At 41.5% G+C, this 21,045-nt stretch overlaps 1 protein-coding gene across 8 annotated transcripts in view; it reads left to right on the plus strand.

The window, feature by feature from the left end:
* Window positions 1–21,045, plus strand: part of FOXP1 (forkhead box P1) — a 589,886-nt gene that overhangs the window by 257,993 nt on the left and 310,848 nt on the right. The window lies entirely within an intron of this gene.

Below are 21,045 nucleotides of genomic sequence, written 5' to 3' on the forward strand. Positions count from 1 at the left end.
AGGAGGTTGGAGTCAAATTTTATTACAAGGGTCAGGTGACGCGGTTTCACATAAGCCAGACGTGTGAAGGAGGGACAGTGGCAAGTGAGAAGCAAATTATGATTTGATTGTTAGCTGGACTTGTCCTGCCCATCCCAACACCTAGTTGAGTGCAATTCTTGTAAACTGAGCTTGAACACATGGTCCAATCCTAGGCCTAAGAGGCCCCTTTTTTTACCCCCTACACAAACCTGAATTGAATTATGAGCTCTGCTTCTTGTAGAACGGAGAGGATAGAACACCAAAGAGGGGGCAGATCAGCACCCGTAGACAAGACCTCTCATTAGTACTAATTTGTATTTGCTGGAAAGTGAGCTCGCACCATTTGGGGAGTCGCGACCATCTCCCCTTCCCAGGCATTGCATCTACCAACCCAAGGAAGACCGTGGTCACGGTGCAGTTGTCTCTAGATAAAGAGATAAAATAGAACCACGCTTTTCCCTAGCAGTTTGGAAAATGTGTTCAACTTGAAAGAGTATCAGCAGGAACGTTAAGGAGACTCCAATGAGCTCCACTGATTCCAAACTCCAGTCAAAAAATGAACCAAGTGGAACTTTTGATCCGGTCAATGGAGGTGACCCTTTAATAAGGGACAGAGCCCTTGATCCCAGTTAGGTATCAAAAGCTGACAATGTAAATGCCTTTTCTTTGCCTTAACACTTGACTGCAGCTCAGTGGCATTAAAGGGTTGTCAATCAGTGAGAGTGAAGAATGGAGAGAGGAATTCCTAGTTTGGAAAGAGGGGCAAGGAACTAGAGACCTATACAAAAAGATGAGAGAAAGGTGGGGGGAGGGGCGGACGGAGAGGGGATGAGTATGGGACAGAGGCACAGACACTTCTGGGTCTCTTCCGGTGTTACCAAGGCCACCCTCTGCCACTTGTCCCACCTCTGTTAAATTGTAAGACCCATGGACCAAGAACCCTAATGGTTTTGCTTACCGCCATTTGATACAGTCCAGCACCAAAGGCTCATGAGGACATTACATTTGATCCACCCGTGATCCAGAGGACTCTGCCAAGAGCAAATTATGCATATTATTTTTCATTTTCATTATTAAACAAATTTTCTCCAATGTTCTATTTATCAGGGTTTTACTCTTCATTCTTCTATAAAATTGGTGTCTCTGATGCACCAAACACAAACACACACACCTGTTGTTTTATGTGTATAGAATGTCGATAGATGTAATACTGCCTTGTTCAGTGGTTGCTTTTTGGGTGTATGTCTTATCTTGAAGTCACTCTAAAATCCCAATGGGTAGAGAGGCTGTCTTTTAAGACTCTTTTGATTCCTGACTTAGAATTTACAATAGGTGCTTTATAATTATTTCCCCAGTGAGACTCAAAGCTTCCTTGAGTACAAGAACAATGTCTTACGTTTACTAACCATCCCCCACCCCCTGGCCAACATTGTACACATAGTAGGTCTGGTCTAAGAGGCAGACCCACTTTGCACAGCAGTTTTCATAATTCAGCTACCCTGTGCAATGTTGCTGCTGTAACAGTGTGTGGCTTTGGACTTCAGCCTGGTGAAAGCGCATTAATAGATCTGAGTATTTCTCTGTAAGGTTTTTCTTCTTTGTCTGCCTTCTATTTTTTGGTACATGAGCAGGCTCGGTCTCTCTGTGGAGAAGCAGCAGACAGCTTCAGTGAGTACAAATGTTATATCCACACGTGGAACACGGCCCCAGAGATACTCCTGTGTACCAGAGATCCGTCAGTAGATTCTATTGTGCACGTGGTTCTTTTATCAAAAGAATTAAGCTTTCTTGATACATTAAAAAAAAAAAAAAGTACCTCTTTGGCCAACTCTGGACTGAATGAGTAGGTGTTTTTGTTATCTGTCTAGGTATTGACGTCTTTGGATTGCTTTTTCTCCCTGAGTTTTCGTAATTCCAAATCTAGAGTGTATTTTTTCTTAGAGTGTGTTTTCAAGTGATCATACTGTATTGGGGGGCGGGGGAGTAATTGTTTCTTTTACCACAAATGAAGTGATTCCCCACAGTTTTTTTTTAATCTAAGTCTTTATGATACATTCATTAATTTCCTCTCTCTTTCTGCCCCCCCTACATTTGTATTTGCCTAGCAGGGATCCTCAGATACCTTTCTGATGGAAAGAAGTGTTCTTTAAATAGATGGGCTTGGTGAAATTACTACTTCTTGCCTTGCACTTGGGAGGATATCACTTGCCTAATGGCATAATAATTGATTTTTTCACCCCTTGTCACTTTAGAATAACACTTTATAAACCCCTAGAAAGAGTCAAGGATGAAACATGACAATCCAGGGAGAATTTTCAGCCATGTCACCAGTGTCCTCACCCCCACTTGATAACTTGGTTGGGCCAGATCTGGGCTTATCTGCCCAGTAAGAAAACCAGAATCAACCCAGTTACTACACGTTGGGCCCCATCCCTGCTAACAAGGTTACAGGATAGAACGTTTCTCTCTCTTAGTTGTTAAGATGGAACTTAAATTCATTCAACGCGTAAATCCCTTGCATAATGTTTTTAGGCTTGTTTTCTTCCTGCATGTGAACGTTTATTTGGTGTCTTGTCTCTTCTGTGGTGGCACTGACTTTTCAGGGCAGATGAGAATTCTGGAGGTGATTACTCCCTTCCTCCAGTCCTGGGTCTATAACAACTGCCGAGTCCCAGTGACACTTCGATAAAAAAAAATTTTCTTTTTCTGAGACACTTACGTCGCGTGTGTTGCCTTGGTCAGCCTTGTCTTAGAGACACATCACTTTTGCACATCAGTGTTAACAATTCAAACACCCTGAAATGCTAATAGCACTAGTAAGCTTTTAATTCCATGGAATTTATTGCTTGCTGTATTTCCATGAATTTATAACACTTTGATTCTTAAGAGCCCCATTTAATCAGTTTTGCCTGGCACCGAACATAATAAACAACTTGCTCGTGAAAAAGTGCCACTTGGGGGAGGCTGCTAACAAGGAAGTTAAATGCTTCTGCCACTAGCAGTTTCTTCGCTGTATTTTTCATGAGCTGTAATGTACTTTGCTAGCTTCTGAGCGGTGGTTAAACACAGTGACAAGCCAAACCCCACACCAACACTCAGAAGCCCAGACTTTCTAGGTGTTTCTGCAAAAAGCTTGGAAGAATCAATGCTTTGAGCCTTAATTTTTTTTTCCTCCTCTCGCTTAATGGCTTCTAATACTTTTTCATTATCTTTACCTTAATCTCATAGCATGTGATTTATGGTTTGGGATGGTGAATGATATCAGTGAGCAAAAACAATCATTAGAGGCTGTTAAGGAACATTTATTGTTTATTTGGCTCCCTGTCTATAAAAGTACACATGATGGCCCTAATAGCAAAATATCAAATTATCAAGTGCTTTAAAGCAGAAAATGTCATTTGTTTCTCAAAACTGCACCAACTTTATATAATTGCCCTTTTAATTATCCCTAGTGGCCCATGAAATTTGCAAAATAGAGCATCAAAGGTTTGATTTACTTACATGTTGCACTTTGGCGGGATTCTTAATGAATATTCTTTAGTCCTGATGCTGAGATGAAATTTGTAAATGTTTATAGTATGGGACTTAGAAGAGGGGGGAGTCCAGTCGTAAAACAGAAGGGACTGGTTTCCTTGGGATACAGCCATATTCTTGGGCTAAACATTTTGAAAAATACTTTTTGACATAGAATTTTATCTTTTTAATTCAGCTCTAGATGAATGTACGTTCGAGTTTGGTTTTGTGATACCTTTTTCCCTCCGTGCTGATGTGATCTCATTTACTTTCTTAGGGCCTTTGGGGGATAATTTGTTTCCTGGGAATTTTGGATGGGGGTCAGCTTCTCATTCAGTAAGTGCAGTCCACAAGATGACATTCAGAACCGGGGCTCCAAAAGCTAGTCTTCTGAAGATGATCTTTGCAGTTGTAGACTGTGGGATCATTTCCAGGTGAGAGTTTCTTAGCATCCCTGGAGCTGACTCTGAATTTGGAGGTTTTCTGGGACTGTTCTGTGTCCTCTTCCTTGAGGTTTTGTGTGCACAGCCACGTGTCATTAAATAAATTTATAAAAAGCACTCTGAGTGACTGTGTGCCCAGGAGGGATCCGCCTGGATAGTGCTGCTGCCGAGTGAGTTACCATCTCTCTGTGTTCAAGTTACTATCCCAGATTTTTGTCTTCCGTCTGCGGAGATGGAACCCTGGGCTACATCTTGGGTAATAGGAGAAGTGGTGATACAGGATGGTGATAGAGAGACCCTGGGATTTGATTGCGGGCTGGTTTGCTGGGCACAGGAAGCCTCTCAGTTCCCATTGATAGAGATATTAAATAATACTGCCGGACACCTGTGAAATATCACTTGTTAGGCATCCTCCAGTTGACAGCGCACAGTGATAACCGCCCGTTGGGTGTGGCATGCCTCCTCGCATCTTCCTAGTCCACTGATGAGAATGTCACAAGGGACAGAATCAGGAGACTAACAGAAGTCCGTAAGATTACATCTCTTATTTCCCCTTTATCTACCTGGCTTGTCACTCATTTGGAAGGGCTGGCAAGATGAGCCTCCATAAAACTGTGTTGGTTATTGCCTGGTAACTTGTTCTTCTCAGAGTGAGGGTGAAAAGATTGTCCCCTCCCAGTATCTCCCCAGTTATCGAAGGGAGGAAGATCAGTTTTAATTACTAAGCTCGCTGCTTTTGAGAGGTTCTCTGTTACCCTCCTTTCCTGGTCGTCTGGGGTTTTCCTGCCCCTTGTCATTTGTGAAGTAGCAATTGTCAGCTCTCCAGCACCTTGGAATATTTAGTCTGAAGTCCTTGTGACATGGCTGTATCTGACTTGTAAATTTTCTACCTCCTTCATCCAACTGACAGCAATTTAGAAGCTGAAACAATTTTCAGATCATTAAAACACAGACATTTTTAAGCAATCTCTTAACCCCAGCTACCGGAAGTAGTAATATTTGCCTTGTTCAACTTCTTTTGTCTTACATAATTGTAGCCACCCTCCCCCCTGGCCCTTCCTTGCCTGTTGTCTCTCTTGCAAGTTGTATCTCTGTTCTTGCTTTTAGCTACACGACCTTGTCCTTATGCAATAGTTGTTGTTATCTGTCCTCGACATCAGCAAAACGATTTTTACCTGTTTGACATTTCTATTTGCAGCTCCAGGTCTGTGCTCAGGCAACCTGCAGCCTTCTTGGGCATAGCTCTGGTGTCTTTCTGTGGCCTGATTTGAACATTTCAAGAGCATCTAGCCATTTGGTCTTTTTCACTTAGTTTTCCTTCTAGATTCTCTTCAGTCTGGACCTACTGTACACTCCTTCAAACTTTTCTAATACTTTTTTTTTTTCATGGTAAAATATCTTTAACATTTGCCAATCCAGCGATTTTTATGTGTATAATTCAGTGACCTTGATTACCCTCATCATGTTGTACAACCATCACCCTATCGTTTTCCAAATGATTCCACCACCGTTAATAGAAACTCAGTGCCCCCCAGGCAGTGACTCTCCTTTTCACCTCCTTTACACCCCTGGTAACTGCTAATAAGCTCTGGTTTCTATATACTTGTCTGCTTCATATAAGTGGGATCATACAGTATTTGTCTTTGTGTGTCTTTGATTTATTCCCTTAGCGTAATGTTTTCAGGGTTCATCCATGTCATAGCATGTCTCAGATCTTCATTCCTCTTTGTGGCTGAGTAATATTCCATTGTATGTACGTACCACATTTTGTTTACGCATTCATCTGTTGATTGATGTTTAGGTTGTTTCCACCTTGTAGCTATTGTGAATAGTGGTGTACAGGTTCACATTTTTTAAAATATTAATTTTGTTGTTGTTGAGAATATACACAGCAAAACATACACCAATTCAACAGTTCCTACAGGTACAATTCAGTGACATCGATGACATACTTAGAGTTGTGCCACCATTCTCACCCTCCTATTCTGAGTTGTTCCTCTCCCATTAACACATGTAGATCTTTGAAAGGAGTGCCACTCAGAAACCAGGAGAGACCTGGACCACTTCTACTACATCAAGGCTCCTATTATACCAATGTATAAAGCAAATCCAAAACACCTTTATAAAATTTATGGTATATTCTCAATGTTTATGTTAAATTAGTGCATGCACTCTCTCTCTCCACAGACACACACAGGCGTGCACACGCACAGGCACACACACACGTGCACATATGCTGTATAATACAGTATAATTGTGTGACTCACATGACTTACCTAAAATACTTTTTTTAATTCAGATGGTGTGTTTCAATAATGGGTCTAAAGTTCAAAGCTCTCCTCTGAAGGATTAAATTCAGTCGTGTCAGTGTGTTTCTGTGATGCAGTGGAGGTTTCACCTGATTTGGAGAGCACCCTAAGTCCAAACATGCATCCCTCTGTGGATGTGGGCGGGGCCAGTGACTTTCTTGCTTTCCTGTGATTGGCTCCAAACACATGGGCTTCTGACACCGAATGTCACATTGCCAGGCACCTTGCATACTACTGTCTTCCTCTCCTGCTCTGTTGCTTGTTTTTCTGGCCCTGCATCTTTTCTTATACCCCTCATTCTTCCTGTTTTAAAAATTAAGACCACTGTTTGGTGAGTCTTAGGCCTGAGCATTGTCCTTGCACTCGGTGGCTCAGTCTTGGTCCAGATGACATCTGAGTCTTCACTCTGCATGACCTCTTTTACTTTGGAGCCTTGCCCTCAACGTTTGATGCCCTCACCTGTTTTCTGAGGTGCGAAATGAGCTTCTACCTTTTGATGCCTGCAATTCTGCCTTTGCCGTTCCTTCCCCTCCTCCTACATGACCTGATGAGGTTTATCTTCTTGTGTTTATCACTTTGTTTTCAGTTTCCATCTTACTTTAACAGTTCTTTTGGTGTTGATCCAGCTCTTCGTGTGCTTACGCGCTTTACTGTAAGTTGGTGCACCACAAACAGGCTCACAGGTGATTTGGGGAATAGCTTGACCAGGAAGCTTTAGTCTGCTCTTTTTCTCAGGTGTTCCCATGTTTCTGTCCTATGCTTCTTTGAGAGAGATAAAGACTGTTTTGTCAAGTTAACTAGGTATTTAGGCATCTTTCTCTCACATCTTGATATTTTCTCCTCAAGGAGGAATGTCTCCTATAGGCTTTTAGGGACTGATGGTGAGCTAAGCCATGAGTGAGTATTAGCAGTGGGTGCTGATCAGCTGATAATGGATTTGCCTCAGGGCTCCCTCTCCAGGGATTTCTGGAACTCAGAGCCTTTCTTATTTTCAGTTCTTGGGTCTTCTGTTTATACAAAGGAGTCAGGATTATCCCTTCTCTTTACTTTCTTATGTCACTGTGCTTTCTCTCCCCACTCTGATTTTTCACTAAGTCAGTCATGGTAAGTGCCTAGAATAGTGCTATCACATAATAAGTGCTCAGTAAACTTGGCTGATACTGTTGCTTCTGGTCAAAGTTGTTGTTTTCCTTTATAATTCACCTTATTTTTGTTGTTGTTGAGAAGACACACAGTGGAACACATACCAATTCAACACCTCCCACGTGTACAACTCAGTGACATTGACTGTAATCCGTCAGTTGTGCAGCCATTCTCACCCTCCTCTTCTGAGTTGTTCCTCCCTTAGGATTCCTTTATAGAATCTTTGATCAAAACGTTCAGTAACAGTAGCTGGTCACCATCCAGTTCTGTCTGGTCTCATGCCAAAGGAGGCAGTTGTTCATGGAGACAACTACGCACACACTCCATTTCCTTCTCCCTTCCTGATTCTCCCTCTTCCTCTATTGTTCCAGGGGAATAGAGACCAATTGTTGCACCTTGAATGGTCACTTGCAAGCTTTTAAGACCCCAGGCACTACACAAGGAACCAGGAAGTAGAACAGAAGCACCTAACATTTTATTACAAAGTTTTTATTATTGTTGTTGTTGTTGTTAGAGAAAAGGGAGGCAGTCTAGGAATTTCCTGTGAGAGAGAAGAAGGCAAAAAAAAAATTTTTTTTTCCCGTTTCCCTGTGTCCTTACTCAGTCACCTCCAGGTTCCTGAAGTTGGAGCTAGTTCTTCACAGAGCAGAGCTAGACTTGTCCTGAAACTTAAGGCAGGAGGTTCAGAATCTGTAAGCTGTAGAGAGAGTAGATTCTGAAATTGCATGAGCTTGGTTTACACCCCAGCTCAGCAGCTTTCTCGCTGCGTGATCTTGTACAAGCTACTTGACCTCTCTGAGCCTCTCATCTGTAAAACAGGGGAAATTGTACCCATTTTAAAAAAGATTATTGTGCAAATTAAATGCAACAATGAATATAAGAGCCTGTACAGTAGAGCCTGGGGCATAGTAAGCACTCAAATGTCATAGCTGTTCTTACCGCTCAGAGGATTCATCAAAGACTATTATCAGTTGCTTAGTGAATTTAAACCATAATTCTGTACCTGTAGCTGAACTACAGTGGGATACCTGTTTAATGGACAGTTCCTTGCGTGGAAATCTAGAGTGGAAGGCTAATGACAAGAACACTGGGAACCTCCTTGCCTCTAATACAGTATTTAGCAAAGCAGCCGAAAAGGAATGAGGGACAGGTGCCAAAGCAATTAGAGAATCCAATCAGATCCCTCCCAAATGCCAATGTTTTCAGAGTTGTTAGGACTTAAGAACTGAACTCATTTCTCTAAAAGGCCATTCGTAACTCTTCATTCCCTGTGTCAAGATTTCATGGGTCTTGCATTTATCATCCTCATTTGACTGCATTCTGGAATTATGGATTTTTTATCTGCTGGCAGTTTACCATAAATACCGCATGGGTCTAGCAAATTAGTGTGTTTTAAAAAACATTACTTTTATTTAGCTTTCCTCTAAGAGCACAGTAGTGTGTTCTTTCTAGAAGTCATTCCGGGGCAAGTCTCAGAGGCTGGTGAGTGTCCGAAATAAAGGTGATAGATAGCGTGGGTGGCTTGATCTTGGAGGCACAAATGCAGAAACTACATTGAATGTTAAATTCTCCATGGGGTATAGATGCTCAAATGGCATTTTTTCTGCAGCGTTCTCTGGACTTACATCTCATAGTCATATTGGAAGTGTCAAATTCACTGAGCGAGATTTTTTTAGACAGATGCCTTCTTAGAATCTGGGTTTCCCTTAAGAGTCCTCAAGCTGGGTATTATTAAATAGTTTCACAGTAGAACTTTGAAAAGTGACTGAATCTCCAAGGGTAATGTTATGTGTGGAGAGAAGCTGGGCAGGTACATAGGAAACTGTCACCTTGTTAGACTTGATTTCTCTGACTTTCAGATTAGGTTAAGCCCCCTGATTACATGTTTTCCTAATATTCTGTATTTTTCCCTAGCACTTGACAATTGATTCTTTCTGAAGCTATTCTTTTAGTGTGTTACTATCTACAAAGATGGTAAATTCCTCGGGTCACGGGAACTATTTACTCCTGTATGTCTAGCATGCCACAAAGAATCTGGCACATAGCAGGACTCGATCTCCAGATTTAATGAACATTGAATGAGTAGGAAGATAGAGAATTTCTATTCCTTAATTACTGGGCCCTTGCCATGACTGACTGTATGCTTCCGTTAAGATGAGTTTGGCCGTGTGGAACAGAAACCCGACTGCAGCAGCTAAATCCAGGGGTCAGTAAACTTTTTGTGAAGAGCTCGGCAGTAAATATTTTGCCTTTGTTGTGCAGTGTCTATCGCGGCTGCTCAGCTCTGCTGTTGTAGCACAGGAGCAGCCCTTAGACAGCACTTAAATGAAGGATGTAGCTCTGTTCCAGAACAACTTTACCAAAGCAGGCTCCAGGTTTGGCCTGCGGGCTGAGCCATAATTTATTTGCAGCCTCTGGCTTAATCATATTTGGGGAGTGGGGTGTACTTTTTTAATAAAACAAGAAGTCTAGAAGCTAGCCTTCCAGGACTGGTGTAGCTGCCCAAAGGAGTTCTCAGGGACTGAGTGAGCAGTTGCTCACTTTTTCGTCCACCATCTTTAGCGATGTGTCCTTTGTTCCCACGGTTGCACGATCGCCCCTACTCCTCTAGGCATCTAAGGTGTGTTTTCAGATGGGAAGGAGGTAGAAGTACAGAGGACAAAGGGGTTCCTTCTCGCCAAATTTTGCCTGTTTTTAAGATGAAATCTATCTTACTGGACTCACCTTTTTACTTGGGAAAGAATGCTCTTCCTAAGGGTGTCTGCCTGTATCTCATTGGCCAGGACTGTGTCAGAGGGCCACTTCCAGACACAAGAGAGCCTGGAAGTGTGGATATACTCGTTGAGCACCTTGCTGCCCCAACAAAATTGGGATTCTGGTGGTGGGGAAGGAAGGAAAATGGAGATCGTGTAAGGAGCTAGCAAGGTCTGCCCTCACTTTGTGTTTCAAAGAGTTGCCCCTGGCTATAAAAAAAAAAAAAAAAAAAATTTTTTTTTTTTATGAATACACATCTGCCTACAGCTATAGTTATGCTTTGTTCTAAGCATAAGAAATGCACGTGCTCATTAAGCCCCTGCCTTTCAGGTTTATATCTCAGCTCTTCTACTCATTGTCCCTATGATCTTGGCCTCAATTTTCTCATCCTTAAAATGGGAAACAGGAGTGGTACCTGCTCTCTGGAATTGAGAGGAGTGGGTTTAAAAAGGTGGGAGAAACATTTAGCACTGCGCCAGCCCATCGTCACCAACCAATATGGGGTATGCGTCATTATTATCGTCAGTGCTGTCAATGTACAGGTGATGTTTTTCTCCCTCCTTGCTCCTTCCAATGCAGATATATTTATTAAAAGAGAGAAAGAAAGGCACAGAGGGAAACAGAAGTGAATATAAGTGTTCAGGCTAATGTACAATGGGAGGGAGCAAACTGGGGGTTTCTCTCCACACCATCAGTTATTCCAGAAGGTTGAAGTGAGCCTTTAGAAAAAGGCTTCAGCCTGATTAGAGAGCAAAGTTTGCAATAAACAACAACGATAGAACAATAAAAACCCAATTCCCCAAACCCCAACTATGATCACACCCTCCCAGAGCTATTGAAAGCCCAGCTTTCATGGTTTTGCATAGACTAGGTTTTGTTGTTTTATTTTCGTTTTTAAATGTGTCTACATCCCTCTGAGTAGATATTCTAGGACGGGAGAGATGACTGTAAAAGCTGTGTTTCCTCTGTGCTGTGTACACACAAAAAAACTCCATACCTTGACCTACTGTAACCAGTGAGGGTGTGGCTAGAGGTGTTGTTCGAAAAAGCTAAAACCAAACAGCCAAACCCATTCCCATCCAGTAGATTCCAACGCATAGCGACCGTATAGGACAGAGTAGAACTGTCCCATATAGTTCCCAAAGCTGTAAGCTTTACAGAAAGCAGACTACCACATCTTGCTCCTGTGGAGTGGCTGGTGGGTTTGAACTGCTGACCTTTTGGTTGGCAGCTGAGCGCTTAACCACTGTACCACCTCTCTGAAGAATGGGGTTGGAAAGAGCTGAGCTTGCTGAGATTTAAAAAAAAAAAAGTTGTCATCAAGTTGATTCTGACCCGTGGTGAACCCATGTGTGTCAGAGCAGAGCTGTGCTCCACAGGGTTTTCAATGGCTGGTGTTTTGGAAGGATCACCAGGCTTTTCTTCTGAGGTACCTTTGGGTGGATTTGAACCACCAACCTTTTGGTTAGTAATTGAGCACTTAACCGTTTGTGCCACTAGAGAGTCCTCCTTGCTGAGATGCTCATGATTTTAAATGAGTCACTTTTGGGGTTTCCTTAACTCTTAGATGCTCTTGGTATGTTTCACATTTGCTTTACAAGGAAGGGGCTAGCCATTCTGCAAATGAAGTCCAAAGGCCACCCAAAGAACCAGGCCAGCAGCTTACTACTGGAGCGTGTCACAGCGGTGCACGGTCTGCTGGGTCAGTTCATAAAAGCCAAGGACCTTTTTTAGAGACCACTTAGAAGGTTTACACCTCAAACCAGCCATACTACTAGAATAACCACCCCTCTGTTGTTTTTGAAAAGCCAGGCCTCAAATTAGCAGAGCCCCAGTGGAAATCTCTTCCCTAAATCCATTCCGCAGGAGGTATACAGAGGACTCTCCCATTTAGACACTGACCCTCACTCAGCAAGGGGACTGATTTGTTTCCCGCGTTGCTTCTGTGACCACCTTTTTGCGAACCTTTTAATTTAAAAGAGACAGTGATTAATGAGGCTTTTGATCTGCTGACTTTTTTTTTTTTTTTAAAGGGCAGCCCCTTTCTTTTCTACATAAATTTGACGTTGAAAGTAAACCATGAGTATAAAAATTGTATTGCTTATTTATTTCAGAGTGTGTCAGGCATACCCTAACCCTCCCTCCTTTACACCAAAGAGGGGTGGCCTAAGTTTGATGGCCATGCTTGCTGCAGGCAGATATTTTCTTGTCTCTTTAGCATTTGATGTCTGGTGTGTAGTAGGCACTTGACAAATATTTGTTGAGTGAACAAATGGATGAATGAATTAATTTCCAAATAACTTGTGTGCCTCCTTATTGCAGAATGAGGAATATTCTAGAAGCTATGAAGTCAGGTTGTGTTTTGAACCTGCGATGATCCAAGTAAGATCGTTCACAATGGAAGATCTTTCTGCCCAAGTCTCCTTGATAATAACGTTGGTGTGTCTTACCTGGGCGGGAGGTCAAGCCACCAAAAGACACAGTCATTTTGAAGTCTGTGAATATTTTCCCAGTCACCTATACCACTCCTCGGTAGCATGGCTCTAGTCTACAGAGCCTGCCAACCTGTCTTGCTATTCTGTGTGTCTCTTGTCTTGGGTATGTAGGTACCGGTAACTAAAAACGAAGGGAAAAAAATATCCTGTTAATTACAGGTCTTAGGAATGTAGACTCTATTAGTTTGGTCCAACTCAGAAATAAAAGTCTTTTCCTGTGATTTACCAGTTTACTCACTTTTATGGCTTTCTCTGTAAATATGTGAAAGTGTAAGAATTGGTCTTATTTCCAGATTGCAGAATTGGAAACTAAATTTTAAAAACACCAAGATTTTTTATTAATGCGTTTTATATTGTGTTGAAAACTTACTGATAATTTACTAACAGTGGCATTATTTATGTAGTAGCTTTATTAAATATAGACTATAGTCTGAAACTTAAAGTGCTGTAAAATAATCACTTTCAATATATGGCAGCTTTGCCAGGGACCTGTATTACTTTAAAAGGTACAAATGATAGGTTGTGCAATACCCTACCCTCTTATCTTGAACTGTATTATCGGGGCTCTTTCTGTTTTACCGTAATGTGCCCTGGGGATTCCTGCTTAGCTTAATAGAACACCCAAAAGAAGGAACTGCAGAGAGTTAATGGTTTAACGAATTCCAAACTTTATTAGCAATTTGCACTTAGGAGAAAGGCAGATGGTGTGTGGTTAGAAGCTCCTGGGACTAAGTGTTGGTTATATTTCTAATCCAGGTTTTGCCCTAACTGTTCTGTCTCCTGTGTTGTGTGATAAATAGAAAGGCTGGTCACACTGGATTCTCTTCAAGGTCTGTATTGATTTCCCAGGGCTGCTGTAAGAAAATACCACAAAGTGCACGGCTTATAAGAACAGAAATCTATTGTCTTACAGTTTGTGAAGCTGGAAGTCCAAATTAGGGTATCAGCTATGTTGATTCCATCTGAGTATTCTGAGAGAGAAGCTGTCCCATGCCTCTCTCCTGGCTTCTGGTAGCTCCAGGCGTTCCATGGATTTGCCCTGCAGTGTTACATGGTATCCTTCATCTGTCTCCCTGTCTTGGTGTGTCTTCTCTTTTACAAGGACACCACTCTTATGGAATTAGGACCCACCCTACTGGAGGATGACCTCATGTTAACTGATAACATCTTCAGAAAACCCTGTTTCCAAAACAGGGTCACATTGGAGGGTCAGGGGAAGGTGTTAGAGGTTCAACATACTTTTAGGGGGACACAATTCAAGTCAGTAACAGATTCTTTCCCACTTTGAGCAGGCAATGACTGTCTTGGTCCATGAGGACACCACACCTGTGGTGAGTGGCTGGTTTTCATTCTCTTGGTGCAACTGGCCCCCTCACTCGTTCTCTAGGATGCATTTCTACTCTCTGGGCAGATTTCATTTGAAATTGAATGTGACCCAAATAACCTGTTTAGTGTCAGTTTCTTACAGTTAGGTACGGTCTTGTGTACATTTTCAACATGGAACTAAAGGGCATCAAGTGAATTGTGAATTTTGCTTCTCAAGATATTTTTCATCCTACCTGGTCACCTACACAACTTATCCTTCTAGGACATGCCTGGATCATGTGTTGTCTTTCCACTATTTTTGCCACGTCTTTGTACTCTCTTCCTAGTCACTATTGAATTTTGGTTTTATTTTCACCTGAAATCAGGGCTAAAAAAATTGGCCCAAATGGTATATAGAAATAATTAGATTAGTTAACATTGCATATGGCATTTAGGAACATGTTAAATGTTTAACAGATTTTGTCCCAAAGTATAAGACACCTACAAGTATAAAAGTTGACAAAAGCAAACTGCCACTTTTGATAAAACACGGCCAAAAGGCTGCTCTGTTTAAACCCCACCCAAAAAAGTATAATGTACCAGGTTCATCTTTGCACTCACCCCCTTTCCCTAAATATTAGAATGTGCCCCTGCTGCCCTTCCTCACCTTTCTTCACCTTCCATACCTAATTGGGTGGCATCTTAACCCTCCTGCGGGTTTTCCTGGCCCTCCCTCCGTTGGCTTAGCTGTAACCACTCCCAGTGGTGTCTGTAGGTTAATTTGCAGTTCTGAATGATTGGTGCCTCCTCACATACAGATCGCTCATTGATTTGCAGGCATCTTTTTGTCTTTTCACAAGCCTATTTCTATTAGTTTTTCTTCTTACCATTGTTGATCCACAAACCATCCAGTCCTTCTATGGAAAATTGGCAGTTGACTGGAGTTGTCTCTCTCTAGCAGATGCTGCGGGGCTCAGTGTTTCTCCCAACATAAAGGTGGAATTGGAAACTTAGTTATTTGAGACACTGGACTTATTCTTCACTGTCCTTGGTGGACAATAATAAGAAAAATAATAGGAATAATAGCTAACATTTCTTAAGCAATTTGTCTATGCCAAGAGCCTTTGGAAATCCTTTATGTTTATCTTCTCTTTTAATCCTTACAACCCTCTGGTAAAGATGTACTGCTGTTAACACCATTCTTTAGATGATAGGGAGTCTGTGGCTGGTGCAGATGGTTAACAGGCTGAGCTGCTAACCAAAAGGTTAGAGGTTTGAGTCCACCCAGAGGTGATCCAGAAGAAAGACCTGGCAATCCACTTTTGAGAAAAAAAAATTAGCCATTGAAAACTCTGTGGAACACTGTTCTACTCTGACACACATGGTGTTACCATGAGTCAAAGTTGACTTGGTGGCAAACAGTTCTAGTATATATGCTAAAACGAAGACACAGAGAGGTGAAGTAACTTCTGCAAGGTCACACAGTAGTGGACCTGGGCTTTAAGCCTGGGCTTCTCTGGTTTCTCTTAGGCGGCTTTGAATGATACGTTAATTCCCACATGGGACAGCTCATCTCATTCTTAGGGCCGTTGCTGGAAGGTTTCTTTGTGGCTGAAATCCACTTTGTGTTTATCAGTGATAGTTCTTGACACAAAATTATTGCAGTTCAGAAAAATAAGTTCCCAGCCTTAAAGCCTTAATCAAAGCTCTCCCTTCTTCTCATTTTCCCTCCCACGTCCTTCCAGTTGCCAAGCCCTGTTTATTTAACCTCTTTAAGGTCTCTCTCCTGCTTTCTGTCCTCCTTGTCATTGCCTTCCCAACTATCCTCCCTGCCTCCAGGCTCTCTCCTACACCAGCCCACCCAGTCCCCAGAGGTAGCTTTTCAAAACACTGTGCTTGTTATGTCTTCTGGCTCAGGCTTTAGTAGCTGCCAGTCAGCTATAGAGTGAAGACTTGACTCTAGCATGGCCTTCAAGACTCTTTGCATCCTAGTCCCATTTTCTCTGTCTGTCTTCTGTTCCTCCAGCCTAGCCTTGCAGAAAATACCCAAGTACTTCCTGTGGGACAGCAGCTCTGGCACAGGAGCAATCAGTTCCAACATGGCCCCAATCCATGACCCCGTGGGTTTTACTCAGACCAATTATTCTACCCTCTTGAGCCTCCATGCCCTTGAACTTTTGTAGCTCATGTTATTGCTTCCTTCAATATTGGATGCCAGTCCTCCTCTTTTTTGCCTCTACCTATTAACATCCTACTCATCCTTCAAGACTTGGCTCAGATATCACCTCTATGAAGCCTTTTCGGTTGCACCCAGCCTGTGTGACTCACTCCTTTGTCTGGACTCCCACAAGTGTGTGTGTTTGTATTTCATTATAACCTTTGTTCCAGTCTACTCTGTATTTTAGTTTGTTCTCTTCAGATTTGAAACCCACAAATTCTTGCCTGAAGGTAAGAATCTTAATTTAACTTACTTTTATATGCCCCAAAGGGCACTAGGTAGATAGCGTGTGCGCAGCGGGCACTAATAAGCACAGTAGTAATAATTACCATTCTGTTGAGAGCCTGCTGTGCTGAAATACTGCTAAGTATTTTGTGTTCATTATTGGGTGTGTTGGTGCCAACTAGCTTATGAGTTATAGGTATGATTGTTATCCCCATTTCATAGGAGAAAACTGAGGTCCAGAAAGACATGTAACTTGCTTGGGCTCACACAGCTAATAAGTGGAAGGGTAGCCATTTCTACTCAGGGTTGCCTGATTCTGTAGCACTTGTTCTTTTTCACCATGACACCTGAGAACTATATAATAATGTTTGCTATAGCACCTGAAAGTCCATGTTAAGAACCCACATTCTTTGAATAAATACTCATATGGCTCAATTTTCTCATCTTTACAGATTCTGGAAACTTCCTTGTCACACCTACTTTCTCTCTTTAACCATTCTGTATTTTTTTCAGTCTTTCTGAAACTGTGCTGTCAAGAATCAGAAAGATAATTCCTAATTTTCAGATTTGGACACTCGTCCTTCTTTGATAACTGTTGGCTAAGATTTTTTGCTGAATTTAGGTACAGCCATATATAACACAATAGTCACAACAATGAGCTCAAACATATCAAAGATCATGAAGATGGTACAGGAACAGGCAACGTTTTGTTCTGTTATACATAAGGTCACCATGAGCTGGAGCTGACTCGGTGGCAGCTAACATCAGTATATAGGAGCACAGTATACCATATTGTGAATTATACTGGCTATGGGCTCTTTATGGGCTCAGTAAGCCTGCGTCCTTCCTATGAACCAGTTAAGCAAGGGACTCCCCATTGTATTGATTGAGTTCTTTGGTCTCCAGCAATAGAGATTACCTCTGTCCAAGGAAAAGGCTTTATTGGAGGAGCAGCCAGTAGCTCACAGAATGGACAGAAGATTAGAAAAAGATGAGCACCAAGATAAGAAACAGGACAATTTCCAGTATATAGGCAGCTTAAGTAACTTGACCAGCCCATCACTGCCTCGCTGAAATCAGTGCTCTCCAAACATTTTTCTATCCTCAGATCAGTTTGCTTAGAGGAATCAGGTGGACCTAGCTTGGGTCACGTATCTACCCCATTGCTTTGAAGGGCATGGGACCTTCTTTGGGAGTTCCACCCTACTTGAACAGTTGGGGGAGATAATGCCCCAAAAGAAAATTGAAATTATGATAGCGTGGGAGAATGAATTCTGGATGGTCTCTCAGATTCAACAAATGGCCACTGCCCCTGACCTATACAGGAATACTGGAGCTTCTTGAAGAGAGGTACAGAGTTTTGCTCTATGAAGTCCCATCTTTTCTCTTTAGACCTTCTTTCTAACCAGGATCTTGGCCCTGTCAGGTTGTATTAGGAAACCTTTCAGCTTTGTAATACACCAAGCTTGATGATCCCACCATTGCCTTGTGTTGCTTTATCTGGTATTGAAGACACTGGTAAGATTAAATAATGTACCAAGACCTGAGCTGTCTCACTCTGGAAGACCTTCCTCCAGCAAGTCCTAATAAAATCCAAGCCCTAAAAACGCATCACCAAATAATAAAAGAGAATTAGAATAAATGAACAATTCGTAAGATTAATATAGAGCAGGAAGACAATCTCTTTTTTTTCTAATAATCTTTACTTTTATATCCTGCTTTATGGGGGTGCTGTTTAATTTCATGTTCATTTGCTTTAATTACTTCTTGCATGTAGTTTGCGGGGAAGTTTGCCATTTTCAAACATCTAAAAGATGACTTGCTTGAGTTTTGTTTCAGACCCTGTTCCAGTTAATATATAATAAAGCCCAATGTGTATATCCCACATTTTTCACCTCAAAGAACTCATCATAATAGAATCAGGTTTTCCAGGGAGATTTTATCAAACTTACAAGTCAAATTAGTTGAATACTTTTCTTCCCATAAACAAAGAACCTTTACCCTGGAAGCATCTTCAGACTGAATTCCAATAATTCAGTGCTTCCTTGCCTCGAGAGCAGCCTGCAAATGACCTACAAATAAAAACGCAGTTATTAGCCTGAAAGGAGGCTGTCAGGATGGGAGAACGTAGGAGGATAAAAATGAAGAAAGGTCATGTAATTATTGAATATTGAAAAAAAAAATTTTTTTTCTTGAGAGTTTTTTATATGTGTTTGTAGTTGCATTTAGCTATATGAAGACAATAAAAGATGGATATGGTGCTATTATGTAATACTTATAGTAAAAAGTCTGATGTTTCTCATTTAGGAGATAACTGCAATTGAGGTAGGACAGGGCTACATTGGATGGTGGCTGGTTTGGTCACTGCCTTCATTTTGATTGTGCTTGTGCTCTAGAGGTCTAAGGTTAATTGTGGGAAGATTTTGGCCATGAAACTATGACAAGCCTTTACATGAATGGGAAAGGGGTGTAGTTTCTTTCAAGTGCATTTATTAGGAGTAGGTGTGATCCCTGAGTCACTGCTAGGTGACAGGAGGCTCATTGGTTCTTCCTGTGAATTGTTCTAAATCCCTCTTTTAAACTCAGTCCAAGTTGCCGTGACCTTCTCCACAAGTATTTTATCTGTTGAGAAGCAGGGCGTTTTGTCTTGTTCATGACTGAGAACGGCTTTCTTCTCTCTGTAAGCTATGGCACATTTGACCATGCAGAAGAGATGCGAGTGTGGATTTGCTTTTGTGCTCCGCTATAGTGAAAGATGCAGGTGAATAGAATGTTTTGGCCGAAACCGTGTTGGAATCCAATGTATAAATGAAAAGAGAGAAATTTTTCAGGGCTAATAGTAAAGCCCACTCCAGTGTGAGGCTGAAATTCACCTTTGCTGGTATTTCTGCACAAGATTGAGAATAAAAATGGTTATGATTGATGAAGCATTCAGTATATATCTAACTGTAAGTCGGACTAGAGGGACTTTTAAATCATCCAAATGAAAGATTGCATTATCATGAACATTAATATGTAACAGTTAAGTATGTCATTGCTTATCATAAGTTCTGGCACTCACAGGGCTCTATGAGACCAGCCAACCAAAAAAAGAAAAACTTTTTAGAAAATGCCAGTCCACAGAACCACCATGAACGAGGCCAACCCAGTAGCCATGACCCTTCATGAGTTAATTATTTTTCTGTGCCTAACCCATTTGTAGATTTTAGTCAGACTAAAACATGTGAGGGCTCAAAGATGTCCTCTGAGATAGTCTTATCAGGGAGGGAAAGGTAGGATCGAAACCAGGGGAAAGAATTTATCCCTGGTGAGAAGAGGAAGTTAGGAAGGAGGAAAAAGAGCAAACAGTTACCTATTAAGGGCGTGGAGGTTAGTTAAATGTTTAGACATTTTTTTATTTCTTATAGATTTGTTGCCATTTATGCAGTTGATAAATTAGCAACTTTTCACCCCTAGAAAGCAATTTCAAGAGGATAGAAATTGAATAGCTCTTATCTTTTGAAACGTAGTGTCTTTTCCTCCAAATTATACAAGGATGGCATGTTTGTACTAGAAAATTTGAACTATAAAGGAAACTATTTTAAAAACAAAATTACTTCTCACCACCCAAAGAAATTTAGTAAATGGAAAGGTATCTATACATGTATAATACGTATAAATATACAAATGTTAATGTTGCATATTTATTTGTTGTCTCTGTGCTGTTGAGTGGACTCTGACTTTCAGCCGCCCTATAGAACCATGTAGAACTTCCACATAGGGTTTCCCAGGCTATAGTCTTTACAGAAGCAGACTGCCACATCTTTCTCGCGCAGATCAGCTGGAGGGTTCGAACCGCCAGCCTTTCGGTTAGCAGCCAAGCACGTAACCATTGTGCCAACAGAGCTCCTTATATTTATTTAGTTATATTTTTAAATGAGTACATACTTTTCTGTCTTTATTCACGTGTCATATTTATTATGTGAGCTTTGTCTTTGTCATCTACTGTAATACCAAGCCTAGTACCATTTTAGTAGGGCGAACTCATTATCGTACATTTTTTTAATTGTCACAGATGCATCGCATCAGAATCAATCTGCAAGTTATTTGTAGAAGAACGAGAGGTGGGATAAACCAGGAAGGAGCATTGATTGAATTCCTAGTGCGTGCTGAGTACTGTCCTAGGCATTTTCAGGTTATATCGCAATTCGTTATCATTAAAGGATGGTGATGTCAATACCTAGCAATTATTGAGCACTTGCTAAGGGTTTTTTTTTTTTTTTATGTACTCGGTAACCCTGGTGGCGTAGTGGTTAAGAGCTATAGGTGCTAACTAAAAGGTCAGCAGTTCGAATGCACCAGGCACTCCTTGGAAACTCAACGGGGCAGTTCTACTCTGTCCTATAGGTTTGCTATGAGTTGGAATCAACTTTATGGCAACAGGTTTTTTTTTTTTTTGGTTATTGGCTACTAGATGAGAACTTTAATATGTATCATTTTATTTAATTCTCTCCATAACACAGTAAGACCAAAATCAAACCCGTTGCCATCGAGTTGGTTCTGACTCATGGCAACCCTATTGGACAGAGTAGAGCTGCCCCCTAGGGTTTCTAAGGAACAGCTGGTGGATTCAAACTGCT

The sequence above is a fragment of the Loxodonta africana genome, chromosome 22 (genome assembly GCF_030014295.1).
Source record: "Loxodonta africana isolate mLoxAfr1 chromosome 22, mLoxAfr1.hap2, whole genome shotgun sequence".
NCBI classification, from domain to species: Eukaryota; Metazoa; Chordata; class Mammalia; order Proboscidea; family Elephantidae; genus Loxodonta; species Loxodonta africana.